Source organism: Manis pentadactyla, chromosome 13, assembly GCF_030020395.1.
Source record: "Manis pentadactyla isolate mManPen7 chromosome 13, mManPen7.hap1, whole genome shotgun sequence".
Lineage (NCBI taxonomy): Eukaryota > Metazoa > Chordata > Mammalia > Pholidota > Manidae > Manis > Manis pentadactyla.
In genome coordinates this window covers 6,287,586-6,300,922 of record NC_080031.1, presented here as the reverse complement: position 1 = coordinate 6,300,922, position 13,337 = coordinate 6,287,586, and the positions used below count along the sequence as shown (strand labels likewise).

At 57.1% G+C, this 13,337-nt stretch overlaps 1 protein-coding gene across 2 annotated transcripts in view; it reads left to right on the top strand.

The window, feature by feature from the left end:
- Positions 1-13,337, top strand: part of NECTIN1 (nectin cell adhesion molecule 1) — an 84,729-nt gene that overhangs the window by 887 nt on the left and 70,505 nt on the right. The window lies entirely within an intron of this gene.

The following is a 13,337-nucleotide window of genomic DNA, read 5'->3' as shown; positions in this document are numbered from 1 at the left end:
GCCAGAAAAGTTGGGTCACGGCTTTAGGTAAGGGGGTGCGGGTGGCAGGGCGGAGAAAGAGGCTGAGAAACCGAACCGCCTGCCCTGCAGGGAAGCAGTCGGATGCACGACTCTATGTAGCAAGAAAGCACTTTCTCTGCTCAGTTTTTCACACAAAAAAATAATATGTAATAGAGTTCTATTTATTTAATAACCAGCTCTCGGCTCGGGAAGCAGTTTGGAAACACTGCATGTTACATAAATGCAAAATAATCACCGTAATCACGGTCTCGGGGTCTGAGACAACAGCCCCAGAGGGAGGGCGTCAGTCTTAGAGCTTGTGGGCTGTGGATTCGGAGGACGGCAGGGGGTCTTCGTGTCTTTCACCAGCCCCTTTGCCTGCCGGTCTCGGGCGCCCGAGCCCCCCGCCGCCCCGCACAGCCCCACGGCGGGCGCAGAGAGCCCGCTTCTGCGGCAGAGGCAGCTTCGCGCTCACCTGCCGTTCCTTCCCGGGAGGGTGAGGCCGGGGGCCGCGCGGGATCGCAGCCTCCCGGCCTTGCGTGGGGCTGGGCTTCCCTTCGGAACTCCGCTCCCAGTCGGGGAGCCATCCCCACGGGAGACGCCGCGGTCTTCGTGCCAGTCGGGTGGCTTCGTGACCCACTTTACCGAGGGCGCCCCGCGTGTCCTTCCTCGACGTGCCGGCGGCCGAGGGGTTAACCCGACGCCCGACCCTGGGGTGGCCCGCGGTGGCCCATCCGACGGGTTGGGGGTGGAGGGGAGTCTGGGACCGGCCGGCGTATTGTGCTGGGGAATGAACTGGAAAATGCGTTTAGGAGGCAAATCCGACCGAGTCCCCTCGCCTGGATTTAACCCTTTGTGCCCCTGGGGAAGCAGCCCGGCTCCCAGGGTGCGACACTAGCGCGGTCGGGGTGGGGATAGGGGTCCTTCCAGCCCTAGAGGAGGAAACCTGAGACGACCTGCTAGAAGAGGTTTTGCGGAGAGATTGAGGCTTGGCTGGAGCACGTGGTCCTGGCCTTAGGGTGGCTTAATCAGGGGTCGGAGTACAGAGAGAAAGCTCCTTGTGGGGCAAGATCGTGGGCGCCGCCGACAGCCGCGGAGATGCCCGCGATGCTGCAGACTCCCTGGGTAGTTTGTCCTGGAGGGGGAAGCCTGGCTGCGGAGTTGCCGGGCTGGGCTGCACTCCTGGAAGACAGGAACCTGGCCTCATCCACTTCTCTTCCCCTTCTGCTGCCAGCTCACTGCCAGGGCTCGCAAATCTCGCTGAGTGGCGAGTGGCCAATGGCCATGAAAGCAATTTGTGGAAGTCTACACCAGATGCCCCCACCCTACCGCCTGTGGGGTGCTGCCCGGCTAGGTGTGCGGGGGAGGGGTGACATTCCAGAACAGGAGAGCCTCAGAGTCCATTTCGTGGGGCCTGAGTCCCTCCCTCCTGGCAGGGGGTCTTGGTGGCTCTGTGGGGTATTCTTCTCGCACTGGCCCTCCTGGGGAGCCGGCTGGGGATAGCAGCAGCTCAAGCTCTGGGACTTGTTTGACCACAGGGGTTTGGGGCTTCTGGGAACCCTCAACTGCATAGTGTCCACGCCCAGAAACCAGCAAAAAAAGACTTTCTATGGGCTCTAGTTGGTCCAGCAAGCTAGGGGTTAACCTAATCCTGGGTCCGGACAAAGGGCGGGAAGGTTTGGGGGAGGGGACGGAACTCACCCCCATTCTCCCCTCCTTTAGTTTTTCTCTTGCCCCAGCTTTGCAGTGCCTGGTGGTTAATTCTTTCCTGGGTGGCTGGAGGCCTACCTGCCCTCTTCTCCCTATTCCAGAAGTGGGCACAGGGAGTGACTCTCACCTGGCTCAAATGTGGACACTGCCCCTCCACCAGCAAAAATTCAGATTCAGGGGGTGGGAAGCCAAGGAGGAAGCACAGCCCAGATGGGCACTCGATGAGGGCTCCTTGGTCGATGGCAGTCGTTCCAGCCGCAGCAGAAGCAGGAAAGGTGCCGACCTGCCAAGCTCCTCCCCCCTCGCCTGTGCCCCTGGTGCCTCTGCAAGGGGCAAGTTGGTGTGGGTGTGGGTGTGCCTATCTGACACTTGGATGGCGGCCGGTGGGCCCAGAACCCCACTTTGCACCACCTTCCAGCTTCGTCCTGATTGCCCAGTGCTGCTTCTCTCTGGGGACTTGCCAGCCTGATGCTCTCTTCTGGTCCTCCTGGGCTGTGGCAGAGAGCATGGAGAGGTGAGGGGAGGAGCCTGCCGGGGTGGGGGGGGAAGTGGAGGAGCCCTCAGTGTGTGTGGTGGCCCCCCCCAACTTCAAAAGACTCCCATGGCTATTGAAGTATAATCACAGAAGTATGTTTTCAACAACACAGACTTTACCAGGCAGAGTGGTGAAGCCCCACAGGCTTCTGAGATGGCAGTCCATGATTACTGGCCTTTAACTCAGGAGAGGGTCTGTGGGGATGTGGGGACTGCATCCCAAAGAGGAACCAAAGGAGCCTGGGGAGAAGACAGAGAACCTGCCTTAGAAGCAGGTCCAGGGAGCTGGTGTCCCACCTACACCACACCCTTCCTAATTGGCTTCCCCAAACCTTTTGTCTGGAAAGAGAACACACACCCCAGGTGTCATGCACACCCTCGGAAGACCTGTCGGACGCAGCACACCCCCTCCATGCATGTGTGCAGGGCTTGCTGCCGTGGTGGTTTCCTTCCAAACTCGAAACTCGGAATGACAGGACTGTTGGGTTCCTTTGCGCTCTCCCCACTTCTCACAGACAGGGGTATGTTCAGGCTTGCTGGGCAGGATGTCACGGCAAAACCAATTCTGCTAGCCTGGAATTTGCAGCGTGTGTAAGTAGGCATCTTGGTACCCATTTTGGAGGCAATGCCATGGAGTGTCCCCAAATCAGATCCAAAATCTAAGAATCGAGGCCAGAATGGAGGAGGTATTGTAGAGCCTGGGCCCAGCACCCTTGGCTGAGTGGCCTGGAAGGTGTCTCTGAGCCTGAATGTCTGTGGCTCAGGTGCAGGTGGCCCCTTGTTCCTGATGCTGGCCGAGACTGACAGCACTTCCCCTTCTCAGACACTCAGCTTTGCTCAATGAATCCACCTCGCTGGCCACTGCCGGACCCAGGACCCAGTGATAGGCTGCCAGGATGGTCACCGAAGCCAGAATGCTCCCAAGAGCTGACTGCTGAGCAAGTGGGCCAGGCTGGGGGCTGGGGGGTGCGCAGAGGGTCAGCCCCAGTTGCTGAGTCTATGATACTGCCGTTGTTTAACAGCTGACTAATGTTCATTGTTCGGCACAAACAGAAAACACCCAAGGGAGGTGTGAATATACCTTCAATTTTCCTGATTGTATCTTTCCTGGGTAACCTGGTAAATTGAATGGCTTCTACCTGGGGGTGGGGGAGACAGAGAGGGTGACTGTATATTCACTGTTTTGCTGATTTTTTTTGACTTTGAATGTTAGCCAGTGTGCCAGGCTAGAATGGACATTAGCCAGTTGTGGGTCTTAGGTGGTAACATTTGGACAACCCACCTATGGTCTCACCTTCAGTATAGAGTGGGTACATGCATACACGTGTGCAAGGCTTTGTGAACTTGTGTTGGTTATCCACAATTCACTGTGCACATGCAGGCCAGTGGAGATTAGGATGAGGAGATGTACACACTGGTATCTGTGGGTCACCACAGGCCTGGGGTCATAAATATATGTCAAACGTATAGTCACATGTAACTGATTTCTTACGTCTTTCCAAGTAGGATTTTTTGAATGGCTCTGAACCTTGATAAATGCTGTTGTTTATCAGCCTCAGTGAGAGTCACTTCGGGAGTAGACCGAGGTTTTGCCCTTGGCCAGCTTCTTCCAAGATGGGCTGCCAGATTCTCTGGGAATGGCACGTCTGTACACGGCTTTCTTTTTCTGCTCTGCCCTTGACTTTAGACTGGGCCTCTGCATCCTCACAGGGAGCTGCTCACCTGAAGAGATGTTCTTGTCTTGTCAGACTCCTGTGGTCTCCCTGGCAAACAGAGAGGCTGGAACCTGATGTTAACGGGCCTGGTTTGCCCCGTGGCATCCCTGAATGTCTGGGAGGGAGACAGGTTTTCAGCTGCTAATTTGGCATCTTTTCTTCCTGCGTGAGTACTTGGGAAAGTAGATCATCTAGGGGGAAATGTGGCATACTCTGGGCATTTAAAAAGGGGTGTGCATGTGGGCTTCAGGCCTCCATGAATAGCCCTGCAGAACCATATCTGTGGCCAGTTTGGCAGCATCCATGTGCCCAGAGACATCCCAGGTTCATGCAACAGGAAGTGGGAGCCCCCTTTTTGGAGAAGGAAGTAAGAATGAAGGAGAGGCAGTGGGAAAGAGGGCAGGCCTGGGAGCCCAGCACCCTGCACCCAAGTGCAGCTGGCAAGTGCTGCCCCCCACAATGCCTGCCCCTCCCCACGGAGAGCAGGTCTACAGAGCTAGAGCAGATGTGTCGGCCTGGGCAGGAGGTAACTTAAGATCTGAGTAGGGATCACCTTGCAAAGGGAATGCCCTGAGTCGGAGATAACACCCCTTAGTCCAGTTAACCCTTCCAGCTCTGGATTCTAGGGTGCTGATTTGGGGCTGGGAGATGGGGAGAGGGAAGAGCCAGGAGAACACACATCAAACCTAGTATCTGAAACCCGACCCATCCCAGAAGGAGAGAGGAACGGGGTGCACCAGGAGAGACCCAAGAAGGACACAGAGAAGGTCTCTCTGACAGGAGGCTGTAGGCTCTTCGGAGGGACGGATAGTCCCAGGGTCTATCCTGGGGTAGAGGAGGGGGACATTAGGTAAGTGTTCTCAGGGGGACATTAGGTAAGTGTTCTCAGGGGCTCATGGGATCTGCGCCTTCCACAGTCTTCCAGGGCAGACAGCAGTGGCCTCAGGCCCTAGCCCAGAGGGAGCAGCAGATAGCTTGGGTCCTGTCCCTACAGCCTGGAGATTACCCCAGCTGGACTGCCCAGCAAAGTGAGATAGCTAGACTGGGTTTGAGCCCCAGCTCTGCCAAATGCTAACTGAGTGGCCTTGGTTAAGTCACTTAATAATAAGCCTCAGTCTTCCCATCTGTAAAATGGGTTTCCATCGATACAGCTTTCCAAGGAGGTTTGTGAAGATGAGATGTACAGCAATACATAAATAGTGCCAGGCATGTGGTCAATGTGTGGTAAATTGGTAACTACTCCTATTCCCTATGCCTTTCCTCGGAGTGGCCCTGGCCCCCTTTGTGTCTATCAGCTGGGCAATGCCAACTTTGCACCCTTTTGAGAAAGAGTCACTCAGCTGCCTACCTACCGCTGACCTCACTTCCGTTGTCTCCAGCCGGGAGCTGCTCGGGCAGTGAGCCCCCAGCCCCCACCAGGAAGTGTCGGCAGAGGCTACAGCAGCCCTGGGGGTCTCCGGTGGCCTGGGTGGCTGCAGGCCCCTGCATGGGCACAGCCTCGGTGGTCATGTACTTCGTGAGCAGCAGGTGCCGCTTGGCCTTTGTTTTACATCATGTCACCATGGGCTTCCCCCAGCACCCACCTCACTCCCTGGCCGTGGCCCAGCTGGGCACCATTGCCCATCTGGAGCGCTCGCTGCAGCAGCAGCCCGGGGCTGGCAGGGAAGGCCTGGGAGTCAGTCCCTACCTTCCTTCAACCCTCCACATTCTGGGGCAGGGTGGGCAACAGTCCCTCTCCCCAGCTGTCCATTCATCCAGTGAGATGGTCCTGCCAGATAGAGAATCCCTCCTGGGGGCATCCCTTCTCACTGGCAGAAAGTTGTTCTTTCAGTTTTTCTCCTGTTGCAGATTGAATCCTTTTGCCAATAATAATAGACATGTTTGTGGCACTCCTTACAGCTCATGGTTTCAGCTGATCCTCTCAGAAAACCCTGTGTGAATGGTATTTGCAGGTGAGGAGACTGAGAAAGGCATAGGAACTTGCTGACTGTCTCATGCCAGTGGAGCCAGATTATATGCCAGGTCTCCTGACTCTAAATCCAGAAGATGAGGAAGATGAACTGGGCTGGGGGTGCACAAATGCGGAAGAGGGTAAGCCCAGCCGGGATAGAATGTGTTCAGTGAGATGGTCATTTGCCTCAGCAGCCACCACCCCCATCCCCCACAACAAGCCAGAGCATGGCAGGCCCCTAGCAAAGGGAGGGATAAGTGGAGGGCACAGGTTGGAGAGTGGCCCAGGCAGAGCCGATAGACGCCCAACAGCAGAACAGCTTGGGGGGGTGGGCAGTGGGGGTGCTGGGGGACCAATGTCCTTCTGGAAGCTAGAGCATCACCCCTTGTCTGGCCTGAGACATGGGCAGGGCCCCTGAGGTGTTAGCACAGAGCCCCAGGGCTCAGGCAGGCACAGGGCCAGGGTGTAGGCCTGGCCCAGGGGCAGAAAGCTGTGCTCAGAAAGCATTGTGGACTGCGTGGGGCAGCAGAGGGGGGAAGGGGGGATGAGGTTTGGCATGCAGGGTTGACTCCCTCTCCTGGGCCACCCTCCACCCACCTCTGTTCTACGCAGACCCCAATTTCACTCCCAGTTTATGAGGAGTCTCATTACCCAGCCACAGACAATAAAACCCGCCTGGCCACTCTGGCCCGGATCTCATTAGAGAACATTAGTTCCACTGGCTGGTGGCTCTGTCGGGACACAGCTGCATTTGTGGCCCGGGCAGCCAAAACAGGCCAGTAGCCGTGGGCACAAGAATGTCCCATTGGGGGTTCTAGTTCTATCTATAGGCTTAAATGGAGTCCTCCCCACCCCCTCACAGTCCTGGAACATGTGCTCCCCAAAGCTAGAAACCCTCCCACCCACTTGCACTCTCAGTCCTGCCCCTGCCTGAAAAGAGGACACAGCTCCCTCCAGGGGGCTGTTCATGGTCCACCTTACCCGGGAGGAACTGGCCGAGAAGCTCAGTGAATAATTGTTCCCCGGACGAGGGCCTTTGGGGACTGGACAGCACGCCTCCCCTCACGCAGAGGTCTGGATGGACTCTGAGAGGCATGTCCTAGCAGCAGAGATGAGGTCTGGAGTCCCCCAGTGGCCCTGGCCTGAATCTTGGCCCATCTTTCTGTCCACAGGTGGGGAGAGAGACATGGGACCCCCCTGGTGGAAGCATCTCCCTTTCCTCTAGATGCCCTTTTGCCAATTGGCAGCCTTGGGAGGGGCTTCCTGGCCACACACCCCTTCCCGAGGTAGAATAAGTGTCCCCTTAATCACTGTGAGGGAGCCTCAGGTTCCATCCTGGGGTCCTTCCCACCGAAGACAGGATGCTTGCTTTCTTGGCAGATTCTAGTGCCTGTTGACAGCCAGCCCCCTCTCTGCCCGTCCCCTCCCTTCTCTGCTGTATCTTTCATGCCCTGCAAGCCTCCACACCTGCTAGTCACCAGAATACCACCAGGGCTCAGTGGACGCCACCAGGAAAAAACAAGATGAGGGCAAAGGAAAGCTTGCTGTTCCTCAGTGCCTCAGTCTTGTGGAGGAAAGTAGGTGCTCGGCCCACACAACTGGTTCTTCACGCACAGGGGCCCGCCGGGTATGCCGTGAGGAGCAGCACACAGTCTGTGCGTCAGTGCGTGCGCTGCTGTTCCTGCCGGAGGAGTCAGTGGAGACGGGAGCACCAGTCTGCTTGGGCAGATGCGAGTCGGCCCCTGCTCTGAGGAAAGGGGCTGGAGACCCGGACAGGCCCCTGGGGCTCCCCTGTGAGGCCCTAGTTGTAGCTCACCTGGAGTTGGAGCCCCAGGTGGGACTGCAGCGGCTGCCTCCGTGGGCTCCATTCTCTGGGCCTCGGGCAGTGCCCCCTCAGTCCTGGTGTCTTGTGGGCGACTGCTGTCAGCTGCTAGGACAGAGAGAGTGGAGAAGGTGCCTCACAGCCAAGCCGGCCTTGCTGCCACTTGATGTGGGTCCCACTGTGGGAGGGGCTTGGTGGCAGCAGCCCCTGGCTCCCTCCTCCCCCGAGCTCCTGGCTCTCCAGCACCCATCTGCCCACATTGCTTCTTGGAGGAATATACCTAGAGCACACCTAAGAGGGGCACTCACCACTCCAGAAGCATCTGAAGGCTACCCCCTCCCTGGCTCATCTCCCACCACACCCCTCTGCGTGCTGAGCCTATCTCACCCTTCTATTCATGCTCCATGTTTCCCCACCTCAGTGCCTTTGCACATACTGCGCCCCCACCCCCACCCACCACCAAAGTTCTCCCTTACTTACCATATCTAAATACTGAGGTTGGGAGGCACTTGCGTTATGAACCCTTCATGATCCTCCCAGCTGGGGATAACCTCTCTCATCATCAAGTCCCTGGCACCTCATCCATGCCACCCTGTGGTACTAATCACTCTGTGTCTCACTATATAATCATCTGAGCCTGGGATTTACCTTTTCCCAAGACTGAGAGCTCCAAAAGGCCAGGATCCCTTGTGGACAAGCTTCGACAGGGTTGGCCACGTTGAGGGCTGTAGTACATGCTAGGAGGGTACATGGCTGCTTGTTCGGACAGTTGATGATGGTAATAGCGGGCTTATATGGAGAGTCCTTGGGCGCCGCTGTTACAAACATCTTAACATGTAATAACTTATTCATCTTAATAACAACTCAACGGCAGGTACTTCTGTTCTTCCTTTTCCCAGGCAGAAGTTAGGAAACTTGCCCGCAGTCACACAGCTAGTAAGTGGCAGAGCTGGGATTCAGGTCCAGGAATTCGAGCCCTATGTCCACAGTCCTACCACTTAGCTAAGCTTTCTCCCTTCTGGGTGGGTGATGAAGGAGACAGCTTCCTGAGCCTGGAGAAACATGAAACCCTGCCTCTAGAATACCCACTACCACCCCTCCAGGAATAACCTGGAGCATTTGGGGAGCTGCTCTCGCTTATCATCAGGGACTCGTGATGGTCATTCCTGCTGTGTTCTTTGGAAACTGTGCAGATACTAGGAGTATATTCATTACCGTTCTGGTGTGTCCTGCCACGGTCGCTGTTGTGTGTTGGGAGTGTTAATGTGGCTACACTGGGGGGAAATGTGCCGCTCTTTCATCCCCCGAGCCTTTGGGCACACTGACGCCATTTGGGGCTTCCTACCATGTTTCACTGTGAGACCAGAGGCAGGTGTGATAGCTTCTCCCAGAGAATCCTTCTGAAACTGGCCCCCGGTGCTGGGTGGGTTCACGGCTCAGCAAGCTGATCTTATGCCAGGGCCTGTCCTAAGCTTCTGGAAGGTTCCCTTCTCTCTTGCCCTCACCCAGAGATCCCAAAAGATAGCAAGGGAGGGGCCCCGACCTGGGGAGGTGGGTGGGGAGAGGATTTAGGGTGTTGGACCTGTGCTGGCTGCTTTGAACTCCTGGGATGCAAGGGCTGCTGCTTCCTCTGCCCCAGGCAGGTTCAGGACGAGGCCCGGGGGCAGAGAACTATCCCAGGAAAGAGGGCTGTGGGGGCAGAAAAATCAAAACCCTTTGCCAATGCTGTGGCTGAGGACCGGGCTGAGGACCAGATGGCCAGCGTGCAGATTGTCCTCTCAAGGGTCACCAGGGCCGATGCTCCATTCAGCACACCCTGACCCTGCAGGTCACCACGTGGGCCCAGGCCTCACAAACTCCCTTACTTAATTAGGAAGGCAATTCAGCTGCAAAACAGTCATCTGATATGTTTCGCCGCCAAAGAGAAATTCCTCCTAGACCCTCCGCTGTTCTAGATTATCCATGCTCTGTTAGCTTGAATTACGGTGTGGCCTCTGTGGCCCAGACACAGACCAGAGCTTTGCGATCAGTTCCTGGGGCTGGACTCTGCCCTGCACCCAGGAAGTGCTTGGAAGCATAGAAGGATGGGGAGCTTGAGACCCACTGGATCCCCATTCAAACTTGAGGATTGCCTGCCAGAGCCTGCCTGCCCCAGGGCCTGAGGGTGCCCACCCATGCTCTTGGGCCAAGCCACTATGATGCCCCAGTTTGCCCTCTGGACTAGGCCTTGTCTGAGGGTTTTGAGTCAATGGCAGAGGCGTTCTGCAATGGCTCCTGGGTGAAAATTGGAGCGGAGGCAGGGACAGGCTTCTCCCTAGTGTAAATAAGATCAGAGCAGAGCAGCCACACTGCACTGGATTATTTTATTATGATGCCCACCTCCCCCGCCCCCCGAACTGTCCTGATCACATTGGCCTAGATTGCTGCATCTCTCAGAATGATGCATGGGCTCCCTCCCTCTTCCCAGGCAGGGTGGCCAGCCCTGCTACCAAGACACACTCCTATCCAGCCCCTTCCTAGATTTATTCCCTGTGTTTATGGTGCTCAGAGAGTAATCAGTGTCCCAGGCCGGCTGAGCGCACTGATTATCTCCACTCGTTTGATGGATGGGCCTTTGGGGAGTGGAGGTGACAGCCCCCTGCGCCCCTGTGCCTGTGCCTCCCCCTGCCTGGCCCCAGCACCTTTCCCAGCCCTACTCATCTCCCAGGAGGCAGATAATGGGCCTCCAGGTCAGTGCTAGAGGGGATGGAGATGGGGAGTTGGCAGTAGCCACAACCTGGCTCCCCTTCCCAAGGTGGGGGTGGGTGGCAGGGGCAGAAGTGCCCGCAGGCAGCTTCTCTAGAGACCAGTCCCCCAGCTCTGCTCAGAAACACCCTTCCCAGGAAATGCTCCGATTATCCTCTCCCATCTCCCATCAGTCCATTACTCTTATCCCCCAGGCTCTTGTGTACACAGCTTGCACTGTAATGATAGTTTGTGCAGGTCTGTGTGTTTCTGTACAAGTGTTTTTATGTCCTCTGTGTGTATGAGAGAGGTTTATGGTTTATATGTGTATGTGCGTGCTCACGAGGTCACGTGCTGTGCACGTGCACGCTCCTGGTTAGACTCTGATCGCCATCTTCTTCCCCACAGAGGTGGGGGGTTCTCACCCAGCTCCAGGGGATGGGGGCAAGAGCCTGGGTACTGGGGGGTGAGAGGGACGAAAGGGAGGGAGGGAAAGAAAGAGGCAGGCAATCAAAGATGATGACTGTCCTAGGCAGGGTCTGCAGTGCCCCCAGCCACCAGTTAGAGAATGCAGAAGGTCAATCTTAGATAATTGTTTTGTCTATGGGATCACAAACAACTGGTCTGACTATTTTTTCCCAGCAAATTGAGTGAACCCACTGGTTGTTTTGGCGCAAGTGGTCTCTGTCTTTTATTACTTACATGTGCTCCCATGTGTGTTGTCTTCTCTAAACTTCGCTGTGAAATGGGGCTGTGATCATGGGAGGTTCAGACGAGGTAATGGATGCGGCATGATCAGCAGTGTGCCTGGTACAGAGCACGTCTTCACACCACACAGCTATTATTAGCTGCTGCTCTCCCAGGGACTCGGCCTCTGCAGGAGGGGAACCCTCCCAATGTTTCATGGCCCAGCACATTTCAGGGGGTCCCTCAGATGGGCTCCTGTGACCTCTCCAGGGTGATCAACCTGAGCAGGGTACATCAGGCGCTCAGGCCCCTGAGCTCCTGGGAAATCACCCCCCGCTCCCAGATGATCACCTGGTGGCCCTTGAAGCCGTCCTGGGCTCCCTTCTTAGAGACTAGCTGGAAGCAAAAGGTATATGCCCTCAGGCAAGGAGCTCGAGGTGCAGGTGCTGGGCCCAGCCCTCGTGGGCATCCCGCTGCCCCGGGCGTGTGGTAGCGGGAGAGGGGTGTGCAGGCTCATTCCTGCGCTCGTGTGACTGTGTGTGCTGGTGTCTCCTGTGGACTGGGCACTGAGCCGGGAGCAGGGAGCATAGCACCCCTGCCCTCCTGGAGCTCTGGTCCAGCGCGGGGTGGCATTGTTCCTCTGACGTCACTCCAGCAGGTGACACTAAGGGAGCCTTGGGGGGTAATACCCACTTAAGCGCATCACTCTCCCTAAGTCCCCCCTGCTGCATGAGGGGCAGGTGTGGCCGGGCAGGGGCTATGTTCTCCTTCCCCTTAGAGATGGGTTAAACACCAGAACCCACTTGTTCCCCTCCCTTCACTCCAGGCCTGGAAAGAGCCTTCCAGCTGGTCCCTCAGCTTGAGGGTACGTCCCTCCCCTGCGGGGGAAGGTGGGAGGAGATAGCTAGGACAGGCAGAGAATCCCGGCGTGGGAGGGGGACTCAAATACGTACCTCCAGTGGCAGGGAGCTCCCCCACTGTGTGGAGGCCCCTGCAGCGCTGACTGCCCCAGATGCTACCTTGCCCTGAGCTGGTCTGTGTCCCTGAAGCTCCACCCACTATTCCCGGCTCTACCCCCTTAGCATTATGGGGCACACATCTGATCTTGCCCTCAATGTCCTTCAGGCCTTTAAAGAAGTCGGGGGCTCCCAGGATCCTCTCCCCCATGAACTCCTCCGACCCAGTCTGACACACCTCACCAACTGAGATGCTGTCCTCAGTTGTCTAGGTCCCCAAGAACAGGTGTGCCCTCCAAGGGCCGGCCTGCCCAGGGATTCCGGCCTAGGACTCCCCGGCCACCACAGCTGTCCAGAGATCCAGGAACAGGCTCAGTGGGCTGGCTGCCTTCACACGTCCCCACATCCAGCTCACCCCTTCCCAACCCTGTTTTCCTTTGGATTAACAATAAATTGCAGTGAAAGATCTGCTTATCTACAGTGGGAATTAAGGAATTCAATTGGTGATGGGCAGAGAGGGGACTGAGAGAGAGCAGATTGCAGAGATCAGGGCATGGAGAGGACCGTGCGGAGGGCCAGGGGCAGCGGGGGCCGAGGAGCAGGACCCTCTGCCTGTATTCACTTCACCCTGGAGGCAGGGGTGGGGCTCAGCTTCTAATGCCCCCATGGGGAAGGGTGGGGCAGGATGGAGTGAGTGTGGTCACCTGGCGGGTGGCCATGCACCCCAGGGACACTGCACTGGGGCCACTTGCTGGCCGCCGCTCATGCGTCCCACTGACACGGTGCAGCGGCTCTGTGGCGTGTCACGGTACTGGGAGAGCAAGCTAGGGCACGTGGTGGAGGGAGGCACCCCGCTGTTCCATGCTGTGACACCGAGGCCCTGACACGGAGGCTGCGGCTGGAAGTCCACGCCCGCAGGCCAGTCACCAGTAATGTCCAGGCACTAAAACAACCCCCAGATGGGCCCTTGTGGCCCACTCTGCCTCTCTGCTGAGACTGACTTAGCCACGGAGTCCTGTGGCCAATGGTTAAGTGAGCCTTACCGTCCTGGAGAGTCTGGGCTCCCCTTTATCCTAAGGTTAAACCAAAAGCCTCCTTCCTGAACCCCAGGAGGGCCTTACTCAGGGCCTGCCCCCCAACATGCCTCTGCCCTACTCAGCTGCATAGTTCCTACCCCAAAGCCCAGGAACCTCAGTTTGGAGTCCCTTCTCCCATGTCCCCCAGGCTTGCCACCCCTT